This window comes from Rutidosis leptorrhynchoides, chromosome 7, assembly GCF_046630445.1.
Source record: "Rutidosis leptorrhynchoides isolate AG116_Rl617_1_P2 chromosome 7, CSIRO_AGI_Rlap_v1, whole genome shotgun sequence".
NCBI lineage: Eukaryota > Viridiplantae > Streptophyta > Magnoliopsida > Asterales > Asteraceae > Rutidosis > Rutidosis leptorrhynchoides.
The window spans coordinates 53950145-53967423 of NC_092339.1; the positions used below are offsets into that span (position 1 = coordinate 53950145).

The 17279-nt window shown below is 33.6% G+C and overlaps 1 long non-coding RNA gene across 6 annotated transcripts; it reads left to right on the forward strand.

Moving 5' to 3' along the window:
* Positions 1 to 1283: 1283 nt before the first annotated feature.
* LOC139857494 (uncharacterized) lies at positions 1284 to 9854 on the forward strand. Of its 6 annotated transcripts, none has more exons than XR_011762559.1 (7): positions 1284 to 1657; positions 1883 to 2028; positions 2389 to 2606; positions 7757 to 7792; positions 8475 to 8642; positions 8712 to 8898; positions 9458 to 9854. It is a non-coding gene; the product is annotated as an uncharacterized lncRNA (long non-coding RNA). The 6 variants fall into 6 exon arrangements; XR_011762560.1 differs by having other exon boundaries at positions 8715 to 8898; XR_011762561.1 differs by having other exon boundaries at positions 8813 to 8898.
* Positions 9855 to 17279: the final 7425 nt, after the last annotated feature.

Below are 17279 nucleotides of genomic sequence, written 5' to 3' on the forward strand. Positions count from 1 at the left end.
TTAGTGGATTTTACCGCAATTTAGCTCAGGTGGTGTTATGGAAGTGTTCATAATGATTTTAGTGAGTTTTGGTGCTAAAATGTCAAGAAAAGTGGTTTCGGTTCGTTTCGGTTTGAACTATAAGAGCTGGAACTTTTTGTAGATGTAGATAGATAATTTCATTGTTAACATCTTGGGTCCACATCACTCATTTCTGCAAAGTTCACTGCTATTTGTTCCAATTTGGGGCAAGCTTGCTTCTGAATTTAAACCAAGAATAAGCAGAAAGCCTAAGCCCGATATGATCAAAAATATCTCCCCTCTTGATGTCCGTAGTGGCAAAAAGATTGTCATTCCGGAACCGCATATCCACCAAAGAGTAGAAACAATGATGCAACAAAGACGATGTTTGATACTAATTGGAGCTGAATAGGATTCAAGCCATCCAAATAGATCATCCACACTATCAACCGAAGGCCCATCAATATCCAACCAAATCTTCACACGACGCCGCAAATCAACAATATTGTTACAAAATAAAGTATGGTCCCTCGACTCACCACCTACATAACACGTTGGACAGATAATATAATTTATATCGATCCCACACATTATATATAAGGTTGAACCAGAGAGGTAGGCAATCACGCAAGAGACGCCAAACAAAAATACTGACCATTTATCGAGGCACATGGTTGACTGATGGAAAAAATAAAATAAAGAATAAGAAGACAAAATGAATTTAAAGACTAATGGTGAAGTTATTGTTCAGGACTTTATCTTTTAGATAGGGGAAATGATATATCATCTAAATTACTCTTTTCACCAAACAAATGCATTATTAAGTTGGACAATACAATTATTAATCCATAGTTTGTGGTGAAGAAGTAATTTGAATAGTGGATATATCAATTCCCAATAGATAAAGGGGGAATAAGCCCATCATGTGACTAGCACATCTCAATACCTAACGAACATTACTAATATGAGTTAGAAATTGAACCACCGATGAGCATTTTAAAAACCACAAGGACTATTGATAAAACTTTTAAAAGATACGACTAGTGATGGGATTTTGAGTAAACCACATGAACGAAGATATAATTAATTCTTAATCCAATAGTCTCCCTATCTCCCTCTACCTCACCAACTCTTAATCTACACCATTAAATTATATCACTACCCCTATCTCTAAACCATTGGATCTAATTATAACTCAATAAGTCATTCTTAATCAATTTTATATCCTTAATGCCCCTAAAAAAATACGCGGACCTTAAAACATCTATTCGGATCTTCAGTTCTATTCGGATCTTGAATTCTAACAAACGCATTAGGGCAAAAATCTCTAATGAACCCTCCTACATGCATCATCTTCAAAAATCATAGGTAATAATCATAATCGAACAAGGTTAGCGGGTTGATTTCCATCATCAATTGTTGATGTAGCATAATCAGTATCGAACAAGGACTAAAAAAATTAGGGTTCCATCCAAAAATATACGTGACTCAAATGATACGATGAGGGATTCAACATTCAAATTGATACACGACGTAAATCCAATCCAGATGCAGGACTACAACTATTAGTCATTGATCGATTCGATTGTACTCTAAAGATTATGGTAACCTGGATTCCCATTCCAATTCATCTTCATCCAATGAGTATCAAAGAAAGGTAGGTTTTATTATTGAGCTTTATATTGGCCATGGTAAAAGTCGTTTCATTAAACTTGAGAATACACATAAAAAAGTTGTTAAAGATCTATGATATTATGTTTAGAGTTTTGATATTATGTTTCTGATTACTTGATTGCTGATGTACCATTTTTCTTTTGCAAAATAGAAACTTATTTCATTAAAAAAGTTAATGGTTGTAAATAACAAACTCAAGGTACTGCAGCTATGGTTTGATGTACACCTACATACATAATAAATCTGAGCAAATCGTATTCAACAACGGATAATAGTACCCGAAGTTTGGTATCTTGTGCACACCAGAACTTTGTATTCATCACTTTGAGGCGGGACTGAATCATAAAAAATGAGGTATCCAACTTCTATAATATCCTGGTTCAATCCGAACATTTATGGTTTACTATATTGATAAATAATGGGTAATTTCCTGTATAGGTGTAAAATATAGTTAGTTTAGCATTGAAACGTTACCTTAAGCACAACACCAACCTCATAAATAATCAATCGATTATTATAAAGCTACAAATATAATTTAATAGACATTTGACTATTGTAAAGCTATTATTGGAAGTGAATGGTGATGGTGGAGAAGTGGTACAAATTGTCAAAAGCAATGAGTTTGATTTGTGTTAATTTAAAGGTTAATGAGTTTATGAGTTTTGGTGAGTATTTGAATGATTATAACTTATAAGTTTGCATAAACATTTATAGGTAGGATGGAACCAATATGTTACAATTGTTGACGGGAAATTAAAGTTTTCACTAGCGATTCCTGAAATAGGTACATGTGGGAATTATTAGTTTTCATTTGTGAAACTATGTGAATGATCAAAAGAATGCTTATGAGGCCTCATGAAGACACAACTTGAGATCATAAACTCCTTACGCTACAATTTGAGATCATAAACTCCTTATGCTGTATATCTAAGGTATATAATAGTTTTTTAAATAATTAAAGTATGGTTTGTTTCGATTATTCAGGATGTTTTTGGCATAAGAATTTGCTTAGTTTCAAGATTTTTATGTATCAAATTTTAGGATTAAGATTGCACAGTTGAGCCCTTTGTGGTACCATTCTTGCTTTAAGAATGAGAAGCCAAATATAAATTGCAGAGTCTATAGTTAACTTAACTGTTTAGATGCCTTTTGTAAAGCTATGACATAATGGAGAATGTGGGTTGATTCCGATAGTAGCCGTACAAAAACTCATTTGGTGTTTTTTAAATAAAAGAATATACTACTAAGAAAGATTTTGCCTTGATTATAATAAAGTCTTTCTTCGAGTTAACTTGCGAGCTTTGCAAATGATATAGAATTCTGGGAATTAATGCTTTTGGCACTTAGTTAGACAAATTTTATAGTACCACCATTTATGACAAGTGAGAAAAATGAGAGGTTAAGGGGGTTGGGTAATTGGTCAAAGCTTTCTTGAGTTAAATGGGTAATATTTGTGCAAATGAGTCGGCTAAAATCGGGTTGACCTAAATCACTCCTGTCCAACTTCTGATAGTTTCTAAACAATAAGTGTGTCAAATAGATACATTACAAAAATATAATATCTATTAGAAGAAAGTTGTATTATTAGTTAGTAGGAGTCAATAACATGTATCCCCCTGTTAAGAGTTAAAATTACATATATATCCATGTAAAGAGTAAAATTTCAAATATACCCATTTTATTAATAAAACAATAAAAACAAATTCATCATAATTAAAATTCCAATCTTGCCCTTCATATATTTTGGCAGATAACTAATGAAATTGTGCATCACGATTTCCAAACAAGTTAACAACTAAATTATTTTAGACCAAAAATAAAAATCCTTTTCATTCCATTTCCATGTGCTGCACGAATTCATCATTTCTTTCCTTTTATTTGAGCATAAAAATAAATCCTCTTCTCCTTCCTGTATGTGACAAAAGATAAAAATTAGAAAACTTTTTTGGCAACAAATGATTTCACTTATTACCAAACCAATAATACAAAAAACTTAGTGGGACATAATGTACAATGCACAATGACTGCTACAGTACATGAATGAATAGATAATTTTTCAAAAGTTCTACATGTACATGTAAGGGTTTAGTAATTAGGCCTATACCAAGTAAGTTACCATAACTGACACCAAGACAAATATATATAGAGAAAGAATTACCAACTATTGAATGAGTGACATGTTCGAAGTGCTATTGCTTCATTCACACCCGTTTTCACGAGTTGTTGTATTCTTTCTCTATATATACAACCTCCCATCGTCTGCCCTTGAATTTTACTTGAGCTCGATTATCGCTACTTCTAAGAACCTCATATTCACCCAAGTTCTACAAAAAAAAATGGCAAATTAAGCAAGATACATAAAAATTTCCATTTACACATTTTTATAACTCAATATACTTACGTTGGAGATATTGTTAATATAACTTCTAGCCATCGGAACTAACGTGCCATTCCACTTTTCCACTAGTTTCCTTTTCTTATGAAACCGTACCATGAATTTTTCTCTAATGGCATCTAGTAGATGAAGTACTGGTTGAGAACGCAAGTCACCTATCCAAGAATTAAAAACTTCGGAGATATTATTAGTAATGTAGTCACACTTAGATATTGTGCCAAACTTGCTCCAACTCCATATCTTTTTATGGTTCTGATTAAGATATGTAATTGCTGCTTCTCGTGCATCAAAGATTTCCTTTAGTAGTTTGTCATGCTCATTAGGACAATAGGTTCGTGCAGCACCCCACAAGTTGATGGTAAAGAAGTATCTTCTTTTAGATGGTAAAGAAGTATCTTCTTTTAGATGAGTTTTATTCTTCTAAAACTAATTATCTTCTTTGAGATCCAAAACAGTATCTTCTCTTAGATGAGTTTTTGGCCAATCGAAAAAAGCCTCCATATTTTAATTTCAATTTGTACTTGGATGTTACTTGCCTATTGAGCTATTGAGAGAATAAAGAATCCACACAGTGGTTTTGTGTATTGATTGGTATTTATAATAATACATAGGATTACAATAAGTGGATAAATACAATATTTAACTAACTACAACAACTAAGCTATTATGTTGGTATCTTATCGTTAACACCCCCTCAAGCTGACAGGTGGTGGACCGACTCGAAGCTTGGTATGGAATGACTCGAATAAAGGTCGAGGAAGACTCTTAGTGAAAATGTCAGCGAGCTAAAGCGTTGTGGGCACAAACTTCGTATATAGCTTTCCCGGAGCGACAAGTTCACGAACAAAATGGTAATCAATTTCAATATGCTTGGAGCGTTTATTAGAGACCGGATTTTGTGTTAAAAAGAGAGCACTTTTATTGTCACAAAGAATTGTCGGACGATCAGGAGGAAGAACATACAATTCTCGAAGAAGATAGGTAATCCATATGACCTCGGCAGCTGTATGTGCCAAGACACGGTATTCTGATTCACAACTTGAACGAGCAACAGTCGGTTGCTTCTTAGCGCTCCAAGATACAAGATTGCCACCGAGAAATATTGAGTAACCGTAAGTGGAACGACGTGTCTCAAGACAACGTGCCCCAATCTTTTTTTAATAACCAAGTACGGATGGCGTAAGAGAATGATGAAAAGATAAACCATACGAAATAGTGCCTTTTACATATCTCAGAATGCGCTTGACATCCTGAAAATGATCAATTGTGGGTGCTTGAAGAAACTGGCTAACCTGATTTACTGCATACGAAATATTAGAAAGGGAAGAAGAGCCCACATGAGTAATAGGTATAGTGTTACCATTACCCACTGTAACACGCTCATTACCTGAATACGGAGTAGCAGAATCCAGATGAGATGAAGAAGATGTCATGTGAGCAGAGGCACCGGAATCAACATACCAATCAGGAGCATTGTTGGTCACGTGGCAGCTTGTTTGAAACACACGTGCTAAGTTTGCATCAATGGAAGAAGTGCGTTGGGCAAAAGTAGCTAAGTCAGGACATTGATTTGCATAGTGACCGTTGTTTCGACAAAGTTGACAGCGTGGTTGGCCACGACCACGTCCACGCCCTTGAGAGTAATTATTTCTGCCACGTCCACGACCGCGAGAACTAAGAGAATTTCCGCGAGTAACAGGAGATGAAGACTGCGTAATGAAAGCAGCAGTAAGTGGAACAGCATTCTGGACAGATGCCAAAAAAAGCTCGTGTCCTTCAGCACGAGAAAACAATTGACGAAACGTAGGACGAGGCGTAAGAGCGCATTGAGTGGTGGAAAAGGTTTCAAAGGAAGACCACACAAAAACCAATGATTCTTGTCAATATCGTTGACCGGATGCCCAATGGCTGCAAGTTGATCACAAATGGACTTGAATTTCTGACCATAAGCCGAGACAGATTGTGTACCCTTTTGGAGTTGGCGTAAAGAATCCCGGAGTGTATGCATTTGTTCTACAAAATCATGACTATAATACTCATCGAGAGCAGTCCAGACTTCGCGAGCAGTGGTAAGACCGAGAATAACGACCATTGACTCTTCTGATAAAGACGACTGGAGGATTATGCGAGTACGATGATCACCTTCCTGCCATTGAAGGTATTCTGGATTAGCAGAAGTGGTACTATCAGTTGTAACAGTAGAAGGAGGAACCGGTTTAGTTCCATCAATGTACCCATTTAATTTTTGATAGGATAACAACGGAAGAATTTGATGCTTCCACAGGAGGTAATTAGTCGATGACAATTTGATTGTCAACATGTGAAGAATAGTATTAAGGGAGAGATTTGCATCGGAGGATGTTGAGGAACTAGCCACCATGATTGCAGAGAGATCAAGATAGTGTTTAGAGAAGAATGAGTCGAATTTAGGGTTATGGGATCGTAATAGCGGCTGATACCATGAGAGAATAAAGAATCCACACAGTGGTTTTGTGTATTGATTGGTATTTATAATAATACATAGGATTACAATAAGTGGATAAAGACAATATTTAACTAACTACAACAACTAAGCTATTATGTTGGTAGCTTATCGTTAACCCCTATAAATGAAATTTAAATGGACATATAGCATTACAATTCTACAAAAGAAATATATATATATATATATATATATATATATATATATATATATATATATATATATAGTTGCTCTTAAAAGTTGCACAAACATACTCAATCAAAGGTGATTCTGCCATGGTCTCCCGTCTTGGTTCCAAATAATCATCAACATCACCTTGATACATCTTAAACATAAGAACACACTTAGTCAGCATAAATTTTAAACAAGACAGATTAGATGAGTTTTCTCATGGTCTATTTAATTAATTAAAAGTCTAAATTAGATCAAAATTATATTCTTACTCGTCACTTTATGTTATCAAAAATAATAATTAAGATACACTAAAAACAAAATCATATATAGCTTCTTTATGTTGATCATTTAATTATTTAAATGCTAGAGCACTTATTTCATTCACGTAGTTATCTACAACAACAATATATCAAAAGCCCTAATTATACCGTATGTGACCAATTGCTACTAAATCCACTTTATGGAAGCTGCATAATCCATACAGGATATATACAAAACAATAGCCTTATCAATTAGTAATCACTCCAACACAAATCAACAAGTTTTATATAAAAAATAGGGATTCTAACCTTGAAAAGCCTTTGATATAGAAGATAAAATCGGATGAATATGATTGATTTTGGAAGTTATCCACCATATGTAGTTTCTTGCTGGAGGCAATCGTGGGTTGTTGAGAAGAAAAAGGGCGGGAATGATTGACGATCGGAGAGGGCGAGAGGGCTTGATGGTCATTATTAGAGTTTTTTAGGTTTGATTTGATACTGATGGATATAAGTGATAATTTTAAGGGTTTAAATAGGGTATATGTGATATTTTCTTATTTAAAAGGGGAAATACGTTATATTAGAGATTATTAGGGAGAAATAAGATAAAAACTCAGTTAGTAGAGTATTAATACACTTAGGGTAATTTTGACCAGAGAATTATTAGTTAGTATTAATACACTCAGGGGAAACTTTTTGGCATGTTTCAACATTTGCATTATGTAATATGATTGCGTCTAAGTTTATCATCTATTTCTTGATTGACAGGTCCTAGAAGGTAAAGTTTTTGTACATCAGAAGAAGGTAAAGTAATTTAATCAAATTCTATAAACCATACACAAAGAATAGATGACGAACCGAATCAACACATTTACCGCAAAAAAGTGCACGTGAACAAAATATTGGGGTACCAAACTTGCAGTTTATCATGTGTAGTAATAAGTCTATTCAATATGAGATGCCATAAAATGAACGCATGTTTTGTCTCAATTGAGTTTGATTCAATATTTGAAAAGCATCCAAATTTGAGGCATGGAGTGCAAAGCTCTCATTATTATTTATTAGCTACGCAAATCTGGTTGGATCAAAATTTTAGTCAGTGGTATATGCATTAGATCACCCATCTTGTAGATAATAAAATGTCTGCACTTTTTGATGATTTTGACAAACTAAAACCTGATAAGGATCAAAGTCTGATGTACTCCTTTTTCCCTTTCATAATATTTCTTATACTTCTTATTTTAGCGATAATGTTAGCTTTTATGGTAGCTGGTAAACAATCATTTTGTTAATTGATTGTAGTCTCTGGTAATAATCTGCTAGAAGAGAAATACTTCAAAGTAAGTGTTGGTCCAACAATTGGTGTCAAAGGCTTTGTTATTTTGCTTTATCTTATTTTACTTTTGCTTTGGAATATGCTAAAGTTTTCAATACCTCAATAGTATCATTATACTAAAAGTGTTGTTATTGTAATGCTAACTTGCAGGTGGATCTTTTATTCTACATAACCAAATTAGACGGTGAAATTGAGTTACATGTTAACCTCTGACTACCCAAACAATGATGGTTGCGCATCTGATTATCAGGTGGTGTTTTTCAATTCCCGACACTTATTAGACTCCTAGCAAGTCACATCCAGTTCTTGGTGCCCCTGGTTAGTTTTGATTTTTTATGTTAAACAAAGTTGTTTGTCCTAATTCTTTAAGACAATCGTTTGGTACAGCAGTTAGCGCATATGACAGATGCACCAATACTTATTTCACTGCTCTATCCAGCACCCTAAGTGTTGATCGTGTATCATGGGCTAATAAGTCATGTAATTAGGGCAAGCGTTGAAAATGGAAGTCGGTGACAGATGGGAATTTCCATGTTGAAGTTAATGATGATTCCTGTCAAGGCTGTCATGTGAGGTAATTCTACTTCTATTATATTTTCTTATATTCTATATACAACTTGTAGCCAATTTTAGCGGACTATTTATTTGGGTTGTATGATGACTACACGTGGCAAACGGGTCAAATTGGGTTGGTTTGGGTAACATGTCAAAACGGTTTTGGGTTGAAACGGGTCATTGGTCAAGCAGGTTAAAATTCAAATGGGTCCAAATGGGCGATATTGGGTCGGTTTGGGTAACAGGGCAAATAGGTCATGGTTAAACAAGTCAAACAGGTCAAATGGGTCACGTGCATCAAATGGGTCAAACAGGTAATTGTGGTTTGATATTATTTAGGTGTTAATCAATTGATTCGATTATAAAAAAATATGTCTTTAAATAGGTAGTTCATTATTGAACAGTTTCCTTATTAACTTGCATATTCTTTTTTTCTAATTTGGTGGTTCTGAATTAATCATATTACATGTTCTTGCTATCAGTTTTTGTCTCTTGTCCAAATAAATCCAGTGGGGCTCACTCTGATTTCGGTAAGTTTATCATAGACTAAGCATTTTCTAATTTAATTTCTTGATCAGGTAATAATTATATGGACATTGCAAGTCTTTTCCTTTTTGATGGATACAGACATTCCAAGTCTTTTGACAGGCTTTCTCTTTGAATCTGGTGTTATGTAAAAGTTTTGATTCACTATTGAAACCCCTTAGTGCGACTTTAACAACTGATAAAGGTGACTCTAATTAGTATTGTTTGAAATGTTTTTAGTTGTGTTGAAGTGTGAGCAAGTTCTTCATTCTTTCATAGTTTTACTAAAGTTTTGGAATAAACTTGATAATCATAGTAAGGATAGTAATATGTTTTATATGCTACTTTGGAATAATGTAATTGGGTTGACCTCTAATGTGAAGAGATATTAGCAGTTCTCATTTCTAGAACATGTGTGAGCATATTGGTGATACTGTAAAGGTGGCTATGTTGACCCATTTATATATTGAAGGTGGATTTGGATTGCTTATGTTTGAAGATTGAAATTTTCATATTCTTTGTCTGAGATCCGTTGCATAACATATAATTAAATAAAGCATACATAATTTCTTAAATGTATTGCACCATTACAATATTTTCACAAAATAAAATTTTGACAAAAATAACTTTAAACATTTATTTTTTATTTTGTTAGTTAATAATGAAACATGTGTAGATGTTAACCATGCCAAAAAAATAAAATAAAATGAACAATTTGAAAACTGATTTGATGAAAGAAGAAAGTGGTACTTGCTAAAGAGTTGGAAAATTTACAAAAAACTATAAACTTCTTTATCCGAACTAAATTTCGTCAATAAAAGTGATGATTGTGCTATGACAAACTTTGCAAGTCATTTGTCAAGTTTAACAGGAAAATTCACTATTTTGATAGATTTAATAGAACGGTCAAACCAAAATATACACTTTATATCTATAATATCACTGATTACATTGAAATAGTCAAATAATATATTTGGTTATGTTTCTTATGCAGTGTGATAAATTGCGTGAAAAAAGTTTAAAGGATATGCGAAGTTCACTTACTGAAAAACAACAAGTTGCTTCAACGTTTACACTAAATGACTACTTCAAACGATTGGTTGCATTGAGTAATCTATGAGAAACTCGCCAGAAAAATATTTAACTACATGATAATGGTCTATTATCAAAAACTCATACTACACTACATTTTCGACGTGGTGTTATTAGTTATCTTTTTTATTTTTATTAATCATTTAAACTTTAATTATATTCAGTCTTTTTAAAATATTTAATCTATATCTCTAATTTTGTTCAGCTACATCATTTGCTTTTATTTGTATCTTATACGTAATATTTGTCGACTCAATTGATGTACTCATACATAATATATTTCATTTGTAATTTTTATTGCCGAAACCCGCGAATTCGCGGGTCTTAAGCTAGTTACTTATTAAAACAAAGCCATAAATAAATAATAAAGTTTCCTCAGATTAAATTAACTTATTAAGGACCATTAGATCTTCTTTATGATTTAAACAAGTTAGGTGGTTACCGCGCTTTGCGACGGTTAACGATCGGTTAAAAATGAAGGTGAGAAAAAGAAGTAAAAAAAAATAATTTTTTTAATTAAAAAAACGGGTGAGGTCAGACCGGGTCAAACGGGTAGAGTTGACTCGGGTTACTGTTCATTAGTTTGTCAACCCCTTGCAATTTGATATAGTCCGTATATGATTTAAATTCAACCCTTAATTTGTATTACGAAAATTAATCACATTCAATTTTTTTTACGTAGTTTGTAAAGACAATCTTACCCTTTCTATCATATTGTAACTCCTTCCTTACGTGATTCTCTCCTAATATGTGGATGAAATTTTCTCGTTCCATTCAAAATTACCCTCCGCTAATCCGTATTTAATCTTTCATCTTTTACATATTTCCTTTTATCTTTTTTTTTTTCTTTTTGACAGCTATTGGGATCACCTGAGGGGGACTAAACCACCCGTTGCGATTATCTCTCGTTTTGACTATGCCGATGCAGCGATAATAACCCCCCCCCCCCCCCATCGCTGCCCGGGAGGAAACCTTGAAACCGATCTAAGGGCAAAGCCAAGTAAAACTCCCCTCCCCTTTACCCCTCTAAACGATATGGGAAATGTGCCATGGGTAGATAATACATGGCAGAGATGAAATTGTGTTTTTTAATATGTAGCCAACGGGGGTCGAACTCCTGACCTCCCCCAAAGGAGGCAGACCACCAACCGCTGGACCACATCACAACTTCATTTCTTTTCTTTTTATCTTCTTGTCGTTGAAAACCCAACCAATCATCCATTCGAGATGACGACGAGATTTGGAGCAAAATCTAGCATTTTGCTGATTCAATCTGGCTTAAATGGAGTTAAATCAAAATCGGATTAGCTCTATCGAAAACCAATTATAGGTACGCTTCTTTCTATAGATTTCTGATTTAGAATTGGATATACATATAGTTTATAGATTTCGGATTTCTAGGGTTTGTTACAAATTATATAATACTAATTGTACCTTATATCTAAAAGATATAGCCCAAGTGAATAGTGCATTCTAGAACCTTTACAAACTTGCACTCAACTTTTTATTTTTTATGATTCAACCTCACTCTTTATAATAGTTAACTTAATAGTTTTTATAAACTTAACACAAACTTTTCACATTTTATAACTTAACCATCAAACTACTCATTCATTATAAATCGCCGACACAATTTTCACTATCTAATAACTATTCACTATTATTAATATTATTAACATTATTATTATTATTATTATTATTATTATTATTATTATTATTATTATCATTATCAAATCAATCACATAGTTTTTCACTTTCTAGAACCTTTACAAACTCATACCAAACTTTTTATTTTTTATAATTCAACCCCACTCTTTATAATAGTTAACTTAATAGTTTTTATAAACTTAACACAAACTTTTCACATTTTATAACTTAACCATCAAACTTCTCATTCATTATAAATCGCCGACACAATTTTCACTATCTAATAACTACTCACTATTATTAATATTATTAACATCATTATTAATTATTAACATCATTATTATTATTATTATTATTATTATTATTATTATTATTATTATTATTATTATTATTATTATCATTATCATTATCAAATCAATCACATAGTTTTCCACTTTATTATTATTTAACTTTTTTCTCTCATTACAAATTAACCACGTAACTCATTTTTTAATAACTATTTTTTTGTTCACCAATCGTTGATCTGCGTCTCACTTTATTGATTGAGCATTTGGTTCTTTTCTCTCGACAAGACAAAATCTAAAACAAAAAATGATGAATAATTACTTTTACGCTTATTACAAATCAATCACATAACTATTTTGGGTCATTCCTCGACAAACGAAAAATAAAACAAAACAAATGATAAATAATTATTTTCTCAATAATTAGCTATGTAAGGGTGAAGAACCGGCGCAAAGCCAGATCGCCCAACTAGTTGTATTTAATTAGATAACTTTTGACCATGTATACTCAACTCTTAATTGAATGAGTTCTAGATAACACGTTTTGAAACCCAACTATTGTCGTCTTTATATAGCCATTTTACCACAAGAATGGCTAATCTGGTAACTTAACATGCTCATCAACTTGATGTGGAATCTTATTATCTTTTATTGTGGCCAAGCACCTTTTTTGTATGTAGGGTAATGAGTATGTCAAACGGGCTGATAATACACCTGTCCAAATGGTGTTTTATTTTATTATTTGATTTTAAAGTGTTTTATTTGGTTTCCGTTTTTCATTATAATTGTGATGTGTAATTGGTTTTTTTGGTTTTGTTTTTGATTTTGGTGATGAACTTACATGTTTTCACTGATATAGAATTTGAGGAAGAACTGATAGGGAAACATGAAACAATTGGAATGACAGAATTAGCCTCACGTGCTTAGCAGGTGAGGGTACTTAACGGATTATTTTAACGACCGTTAAGGTCATGCAGTGTACACGCAAAATGTGCAAACCATGAGGATTGTCCATGCGAGAAAAATAGTTTAGGAATTAAGCGAGTAATCCGTGCAAACCACAAAAGGACTGTCTATACAATTATGTCCTTTTCTTCTTAAAAAATTGGGAGTTGTGTGATAATATCGGAAATAAAAATTCACGTTACAACAAGAAGCAACTTGAAATCGTTAATTATTTAGTGACATTGCAATTCGTAAATGGAACTACACGTCAACATTGCAAAACTAGCTACTCTAGGAGTATTCGGTCGGGAATTTTTAGGTAGAACTCGGCAACTCGGAGAGTACTCGAGGAATACTCAGATGTTTTGACAAAGTTTGACTTTTACCGAGTTTTGACTAAGTTTTGGCTGATTTTCCTAGTAATCATGAGTTTTGACCGGTCACGAGTTTTGGCCATTATAATTGAATTTGATTGTGTTTGAGCAAGTTTGATCGAGTACTCTCCGAGTTTAAAAAGCCGAGTCCTCTTCAAGTACTCGTCGAGTAATTTCGAGTTCGGAAACATTGCTACAAGGTTAGAGTTACTAATCGTCCTTAAACCTTGTTGACCATCTTACTCCTATATTTTAAGTGTGGAGGATGTTTAATGAAGTTATTACCACTATGGACAATAACTTTACATTTTTGTACACAGGGGTAGTTTTACCATTTTACATTATTTCTTTTACCTTCCTTTTAAATTGTTGTTGCTAGATTCGATGAATTCGTGTTAGATTGAGGTTTTGCAGATTGTATGTAATATGTATATATCGTTCTGTATGTATAGGTTGCTGTATATGTATGATGTAAAAGAATGATGAAGATGATGAAGCTATTATGAAACTAAATTGTTAAAATAACACAGTGCCAAAATTCATTGAGTGAAAGGTTACAAGTGTAGAGAGAATTGGTGTTGTGTGTGTGTGTTCAAAGTGAGGGTGTTGGTGACAAGTGAACGGAAAAGCTTAGTGTTTAAGCTAGATAAGAGGTATTTATATGATCTCATTGCGACAACAAATAACATCTATAAAATAAGCCTAACTATCTCCCCCTTAGATGTGATTTGTTGTTGATTATCATCGTACTCTTGGCTGTTCGAGGTCTCGAGAATATCTTCGATGTCTTAAAATCTCCCCCTTGGAATAAGCATAGTTGTTGAGTTAATATGCATAGTTGTTGTCTTGAAATGGAGAGTCTTCTTCTTTCGGAAGATTCTTTGTTGTCAAGGAATGATCACAATGCACACCATCTTTTGATCCTGACATTGTCTCTCCCCCTTGGTGTGCGTTCTCGAAATATGTTTTTATGGAATTGAGAGGGGTGTAAGAAAGAGCTTGTTTGATGATTTTATTTAACTCCCCCTTGAATGATGACTTATCTTGCTCCCCCCTCAACTGGACATAGTGAATTAAACATGTTGTTGGGAAGAGTTTGTGTTAGAGATTTGATGCGGAAGTTTGAGTAGTGAGTTTTTCAGTTTGCTTTGTCATTGTTTTTGGTGAACAACGGCTCGAAATTTGGGTGGCATGGGTGGTAATTTAAGTGAAATTTTCAGTGGGGCCCATGTGTTTTATCCTTTTTGATCAGTCTTGTACTCTTGTCCTCCATTTTCCATACAACAGAAGGTTCATTGAACCTGGACTACCTATTTGAACTTTGAACCCCCACCAAACCAACTTGAACCTTTCACATTTGAACCCCCTTATTTTGAACTAAACTTTTGAACCATTGAACCTTGGACTGAATTTTAGTCCCCTAAGTTTTTAAAAGTTACGGATCAGCCCTCAAATTTTTAGGATTTTTCAAGGAACTAACAGAGTGAACTATCCATTAATTTTCTCAGTTAAGTTCTAACAAAAGGACTAACGGAACAAAGAAATTTAAAGATTTTCGTTAAAATTCACACGAAATTCTCAAAAGTTCGCGTATGTTTAGGATTCATTAATTCTAGAAGACTTTCAAGTACGGTTTCTCGCATCAACTTCAGATGACAAGTATTTCTTCCGTTATACCACCAACACCAGATTTTAATGATAATGATGCAGTTTTGTTGAAAGACATTGCTGATGATGATGATGATGATGATGTGTATCATTTTAAACTCGAGCAATTTCTAATAAAGCAAATCACATATCAATCTATACAACTTGAGAAGTTTCTAGCACAAAATAAGAAGCTACTACAAGAAAAATAAACAGCTCAAATCGAAAAACGATTTTTCAGCTCAGACAATTCAGTCTCTTCAAGATGAAAATAATCATCTCAAGTCCGAATGTGAGCTTGATTCTAAGACCATTCCACAACTTCACACTGATTTTGATCGTGTTCAAACTCTTAGTCGAACATCAACTCATGAGTTTGAAAAACGCATTTCAAATTTGCAACATGAGTTAGATGTTAAATCAACACCAACTCCTAAACCGACAATGGTGTCGATGGGTATACAAGTTGAAATCCCGAAATACAGGAAGCCAAAGATTGAAGAATCAATATGTTCTTTTACTACGGTTGAGAAAAAGGGTTATTCAACAGAGATCCCCGAGGTTACCCAACCTCGCAAACTTTTCTATCACGGACAACCAGTGTATTCAAATCACCAAACCAAAACAAATAAACCGTTTTTGGTACCTACTTATGGGCTAAATGGAGAACTCAACAGATTTTGTGATAAATACGGATGGTTTTCTCATAAACCAAAGCAATCAAGTACAGAAAAATCATCCATAAACTCGAACAAAACATCGTTTGTTAAAACACATTCAAAACCAATCAAGTACTCATTCAAAGAGTTACTTTCCCTTAAGCCACGACACGTTATTCAGGCTAAACCAAAACCTTTTCAAACTAAGATCCAACCTCGATGGAATTCAAGATCAATTAACCACATCGACTAAACCTACAAATTGTTCACCAAAAACAATGACAAAGCAAATAAAAAAACCCACTACTCAAACTTCGGCACCAAATCTCTGACACAAACTCTTCCCAACAACACTTCTAACTCCCTAAGTCCAATTGAGGGGGAGCAGGATAACGCAGTGATTAAGGGGGAGCAAGATAATTCTTCATTCAAGTGGGTGCAAAGAAAATCATCAACAAAGGTCTTTCCTACACCCCTCTCAATTCCATCAAGACATATTTGGACAACGCACACCAAGTGGGAGAAATAATGTCAAGACCAAGATATGGTGTACATTGTGATCATGCTTCTCAGACAATGAAGAACTTTCTGACAAAAAAAGATTCTTCATTTCCAGTCAACAGCTACAACAACTATGCATATTTCAAGGGGGAGAGTTCAAGACATCAAAAGATAACCAAAGACAAGAAACTATCAACAACAAATCACATCTAAGGGGGAGATTGTTAAGTTCGTTTTATAGATTTGATTTGTTGTATTGTATCCTAGTTGTTCCCTTATTGTACATGGTGAGTATATGATATAAATACTCACCATCTCCTAAATTACACCCCGAACCCTCATAACTCACACATAAAAAGTGTGTGATTACTTCTACCTCTCCCTAATTCCCCAAACACACTTGTAACCTTACACTCAATGAATTTTGGCACTGTGTTGTTTAACAATTCAGATTCATAATAGCTTCATCATACTTTTACATCATACATATACAACAACCTATACATATAGAACGATATATACATATACATACAATATGCAAAACCTCAATCTAACACGAATTCATCGAATCTAGAGTTTTCTTAAATCGTTGTCCCTCTTTTGTTTGTGTGTTCGATTTCTCATATGTTACTATTTTATTCGATTTCTCACATTTTACTAATCGGATGTTGACAGTTTGAGTTTTACCAAGTTTTGATTATGTTTCGACTGATTTTTCTAGTAATA